Genomic DNA, 6056 nt, shown 5'->3' with positions numbered 1-6056 from the left:
GTAGGATTGGTGGCCAGGGATCTGATGATCTTAGGTGGGGACTCCTCTTGATACCGGGCTGGAGGACGCGGGGTCTGCCTTAGAGCGGGTCTGGAGACCAGGTCCAGCCGGTTGCGCAACAACAGTGGCACGCGCCAGGTGCGTGCAGCCCCCGTGCAAGCGCCACTGCCTGTCAGTCAGACCCTGGATTCCTGCAAACCCTGGGCTCATCCACGCCCTGTGGAGCTTTTATGAAAATCCACACCCACTTTCTTTTAAAACTGCAGTTTCCTTACCAATAAAGGAATTTATTAAAAATGTGTAAATGAGGGTGGGGTGGGGAATCTATCTAAGGTGACTGGGCAATAAATAGCAATTCTAGAGTGCATTTGCTTAGATAAGTGAGACTCTGGAGCAGCCTGGGCCAACCCCCCAAAACTTTAATGAGTAGCTGAATAACTTTGTAAAGATCCAGAAAAGAAAGAAAAATCTGGAGTTTTGAAACAATATTGGAAGTAGAGAGGATAAAGGGAACTGGGGGTGGTGAAGGTTAGATCAGAGCTCCTAGGAGGAGCAGGCTGAAGGTATGCAGAGCCAGGGTCTGGGTAGGACTTTGAGGACACAGACGGACAGCTCTGTTCTCCAAAATTCTGCTCACCATTGCTTGTCTTTACTACCTCCTGCCTGGCCTTCCTTTTTCCTGAAACCAGAAAGGGCAAAATTCAAAAATCTAGGCTTTTCCTACTGTGGGCCAGGAACAAAACCATGAGTCCAATTTCTTCACTCCACAGCTTCTTTAGACTTGGAGGAGATATTGTGTTCCAACACAGACTGAAGCCACAGTAGACTCTGGAGACCCCTGTATTGTCTTCCCTGCTTCCTCCAAGGGGAGAGTGTGATGCTAAAGAAAAAAAGTGCAGATGAGAAGGAATCACAGAGTCTATGTGAAACAGCTATTCCACCATTTGCTTGGGGTCTGATGGGTGGTGCTGCTGGCGACTTTTATTTATTTACTAGCTGCTCTGGCCAGCCCTTAACTCTGGGACAACATAGGTTGGAGAAGTAAGTCCCAGAGAGATGTTCCTGGCTCAAGGTCATTATGGGGTTTCAAGAGCAGACCCAGAATGCAAAGTGCAGGCAGGGCTTTGAAAATAGAATTTAGAGTATTTAGAGGGTGGCTGGTTGTATCTGTCAAGTGTAGGGTAGTGTAACATTAAACTTGACAACGGTTTCCAGTCAGGTTCTTTAGTACCTTCTGGGTTTTACAGAGGTGAGGTCCTGTTTAGTTGCTGGGTGCTGCACTGATCCTGACTTCTGCCAGGGACAGCCTTAGTTCCTGTTGCTGCCACCATGACCCTTGAGGCAGTCCCTGGTGTCATGTGATATCTGGAAGTCTCGATTTCTACCAAAAGGAGGGAGGTCATAATGCATCTAGTTTCTTGGGCATCCCTCTCCGTTGTGAGGAGAGCAGTCCTCAGATAACTGTGACACAATCACCTTACCTATAGATCCAGGCATTGGATTTCCCTGTAGGCATAAATTCCTCTTGCTTTGGCTGGAGGAATGCCCACGGTATTCTGAGCAGAGGAGCTCTGAGAACCCTAGTTCCGATGGCCTCTTGCTGACAGTCTGTTTTTAAAGGAATGTGAGCTGCCCAGCTTCACCTTCTCAGCCCACAGATGCTAGAAGATCTTCTGTTTGAGGCTGGGTTTCCTGTCTTTAAAAAGAATCCCACCTATGCTGAGGGCCTCTTCTGTCACCGATCTCACTGACAAATGATGTGACAGACCTGCCACAAGATATATACGTGTTCCTAGCTTGCTCTTCTTAATTCACACATTCAATATCTTGAAGTCTTACTAGACATGGAATGACAGCATGCAAATTGTGTCATTCTATAGAGATGATTGTTAAGTTGAAGAAGTGGTAAACTGTATTGAGAATGAAGTAATAATGGGCATAAGAGAGAAAACAATTTGAAACTAAATAGTATGGTCTAAAACCACTAATAGTTTAAGGAAAAGAAACATCTGTGGGGAGAGATATGTTTTAAATGCCCTCCTCAAAAGTCACATTGAAATTTAATCCTCTTTGAAAGGTCTAACTAAAGAGGCAGGGTCTGGGCTAGGGATGTAGTTCAGTGCTACAATGTTACCCCTTTGTACAGGAAAACTATCAAGCAAGTAAACAAAACACAGAACAGGGCCAGACATTGCCTTTAAGAAGTGATTAGGTCATACGGGGCCTGCCCTCATGAGTGGATTGGCCAATTCAAGGGCTGTTGAGTCAATGAATGAATGTGGAAAATGAGTCTGCCGTACAAAGCAGTTGGCTTTGTCTCTTGGATGCCCCCTCTTGCCACATAATGCCTTGTGCTCCTTGGTTTCTCTGGAGAGAGTCCATGGCCATTACCATGTGCAGCCTCCAGAACAATGAACTGAGTTAAGCCTCCCATCTGTATAAATCATCCGGCCTCGTGTATTCTGTCATCACAATAAAAACGGGGGAGGATTTTCTATTACTTGGTTGCCTTGGTTTTTGCTCTCTTTCTTTCCCTATCACTCTGCACTCCCCAGAGAGGGTAGATGAGAGACAGAAGGAGCAGCTGAGTTCAAGTCCTACGATTTAGACTTCTGGGTACCTTGAACCCCCTCGCCCACCCAGCTAAGGTCTGGTGTAGAGGGCTGTTCACCAGCTGGCCATGAGGTGGGACTGAGAAGATCCAAACATACAGGGAAAAGAGCCCAGGTGACGATGGAAGAGGAAGCTTTACCTCCTGTTTCACATCCGGACAGGCCGGTGCCCTCCTGCCCACTCGCCCTCTCCTTGTCTCTGGATTCCTCTCCTACACAGTGGACTGGCCCCACCCAAACCCTCACCACACACCTGCATTTGCTCAATGTGCCAGGCTATGGCCAGGCAAGCGTTTCTCTGCTGAGCAGCACTGCCTGTCATTGAAACGAGAATGGAAACAACAAAAGCAAAACAAAGCTGCAGCCTAATAAACCTCTATATTGTTTCCTCATTTCCTCATGATAGGAAATGCCAAGATTGGCACATGTACATCCTGCCAGGGGAGTAGACTGCTGCTCAGAAACGGGCTCGTAGACTTCAGCACGGTCCTGCTCAGGGCTGCTAAAGACTGGGCCAGAGCAAGCAGTGGCTTTAGCAGAAGCAGTCAAGAGTTAGGGGTTCAGCGGTGTCAACGGGCTTACCTCAGGGTGTACTCCCCCCCTCCCCCAAGATAGAATCCCTGAAATATGGTGCTCCTGGCACACAGTAGGTCACTTAGTGTTTTTTATTCTCTGCCACTTGGTTTGGGGTTTTGGTTTTGCATGCATGCATGTGATATGTGTGTGTGTGTGTGTGTGTGTTTTGTTATTTGTTATTGCTATTTATTTTTTTTAATAAAAACATCAGCAAATTCATATTATCTTAGGCTGGCTCTGAATTCACTACGTAGTTCAGGTTGGCCTTGAACTTGCTGTGATCTTTCTGCTTCAGTTCCAAAGTGTTGGGGTTATAGGCATCAACCATTACACCTGGCTTAAAATAAATCATATTTAAAGTGTACAATATGATGTTTTGATATACACAGCATGATTTAGTAGATGCCAACTGATCCACCTTCTTAAATCGCAAGCCTATTTTTTTTTCCAGTAAGAGCCCAAAGCTACCCTCTTAGCAGATTTTTTTCAGCACACAGTATTATAACTGTAGTCCTTGTGGTATGCTTAACTCTCTGGAACTATTTATCCTATTTGCCTTGTGCATTATACCTCTTGACATTCCCCCCTTCCACCTCCAGAAGGTATTTGTTTTCAGAAAATAAAAGTTCTCTCTCTCTCTCTCTCTCTCTCTCTCTCTCTCTCTCTCTCTCTCTCTCTTGCTTGGGCTGACTTTGAACTCCTGAACCAAAGCAATCCTCCTACCTCAGCCTCCTGAGTAGCTGGAACTATAGATATGTGTCACTGTCTCTGGCTTAACTCTTTCCTTTTAAGAGGTAGTTGGGAAATGATTGTAATCTGAATGCTTCTTTAATTTTTATTTACTTGTTGTTGAGATAGTGTCTCATATAATTCAGGCTGGCTTCAACCTTGCTATGCAGGTGCAGATGGCCTTGAACATCTGATCTCTCTACCGAAATGCTAGGATTACAGGAATGTGCCTGGCGCTTTCTTTTTCATGTTTATTTATTTACTTTTTGTGTGTAGGGGTGTCTGAGGGTTTCTATGGCTGTGAATAGATGCTATGACCACAACAACTCTTATAAAGGAAGACATTTGATTGGGGCTGTCTTACAGTTCAGAGGTTTACTCCATTATCATCATGGCAGGAAGCATGGCGGCATGCAGGCCGACCTGGTGCTGGAGAGGTAGCTGAGAGCTCGACATCCAGATCAGCAGGAAGACAGAGTGAGACACTGGGCCTGGCATGAACTTTAGAAACATCAAAGCCCACTCCTATTGCCACGCTTCCTTCAATAAGACCACGCCTACCCCAACAAGGCCACACCTTCAAATAGTGTCATGACCTGTAAGCCTATGGGGCCATTTTCACAGCAGGCTTGGTTGTGCATTTGTGTATGTTATCTGGAAGTCAGAGGACAACTTGTGGGAGTTGGTTCTCTTCTACAGGGCCACAGGCACTTTATAGCATCATATTAGTTACTTCCTTGATGCTGTGACAAAGCACCCTTCCAAAAGTGACTTAAGGGAGAAGGGGCTTATTTTGCTTCAGATCTTAAGGGTACAGCCCATCATGGTAGGAGACTGAGGCAGCTGGCAGAGTTGTATCTCCACTCAGAAGACAGAGAATGGTGCCAGTGGCCAGCTTGCCCGCTCTATTTTATTCACCTGGGAACCCAGCCGTAGAGTGGGGCCAGCACATTTGGTGCAGGTCTTCACACCTTGGTTAACCTAATCTAGAGAACCCCTCAAAGTCATACCCAGAGGCTCATTTCCCTGGTGATTCCAAATCCTATCCAGGTGACCATCCAGAGCAATCACCACAACTCCACCCTTTGTCAGCTGGACACTCAAACCTACCACACCTTTACCTCACAACCTTCCATCACTTGGCCCTGTAGGTTCACAGCCATCTTATAACACAAAGGTATATTCCATACCCGTAGTCTTTAACAGCTTTAACACTGTTTAAAAGTCCAAAGTCTGAGTCTCATCCGAGACTCAAGGAAATCTCTTAACTGTGTGCTCTTATAAAATAAAAAACAAGTTGCATACTTTCGCTATACAATGGCAGAGGGCAAGCATTCCTATTCCAAAAGGAGTGTCGGAGCATAGCAAGGAATAGCTGGACCAAAGTGAGGCTGAAGCCCAGCAGGGAAAACACCAACTCTTCCAGCTCCACCTCAAGCATCTAGGGATCATGATGGAGTAATCTGTGCAGCCTTGCACTTTGAGCTCTACTGTTCACACACACACACACACACACACACACACACACACACACACACACACACACACACAGAGCCCCTCTCTTGGGCCGGTTCCGCTCCACACCTGCAACTCTCCTCAGCTGACATCCCATAGTCTCGGCAACTCCAGTATCCCGGGATACTCGCCTTCACAGCATCCTTCAGTGGCCTGGCAGGGCTTCCTTGTATGAGCTCCAACCCTGCCTCACATTACCCGGCCTAAGGGACTTCCTGGAACTGTGAAGCAAGAGTCCACGAAACCTTCAGTCTTGTATCTTTCATGTTTACAAAAGCAATCTCACATGGCTGCTGCTGTCAAGTTCTGCTACCAGCTCCAGACAGACCTGACATCCTTATATCAGTGTGTGGCATTAGGCAATGGATGTGGGTCCCCAGGCTGACTGACACTGGGGAGCCATTATCTTTTAATTAAAACCTCTTTGAATTCGTTCTCCATTGAGGTGGCTTTCTCCCCTTAAAGAACTTTACATTTTTATAAGTTGGAGTCTTTGATAATAGGGACTTGTCCTCAGGACACGTTTCTTCTTGCCCTGGTGCAGGGTGTCAGGCTTCCCTTTAACAATCACAGCCTATTTTATTTTATTTTTTAGCACCTGCCTTGGCTGTGACTTTAAGCTTG

General features: G+C 46.2%; 1 pseudogene; it reads left to right on the top strand.

Annotated features, from left to right (window-relative positions):
• Positions 1-6056, top strand: part of LOC110325084 — a 72185-nt pseudogene that overhangs the window by 196 nt on the left and 65933 nt on the right.

Source organism: Mus pahari, chromosome 8, assembly GCF_900095145.1.
Source record: "Mus pahari chromosome 8, PAHARI_EIJ_v1.1, whole genome shotgun sequence".
NCBI classification, from domain to species: domain Eukaryota; kingdom Metazoa; phylum Chordata; class Mammalia; order Rodentia; family Muridae; genus Mus; species Mus pahari.
The sequence above is the reverse complement of the archived record's forward strand: the minus strand, read 5'-3'. Positions and strand labels throughout refer to the sequence as shown.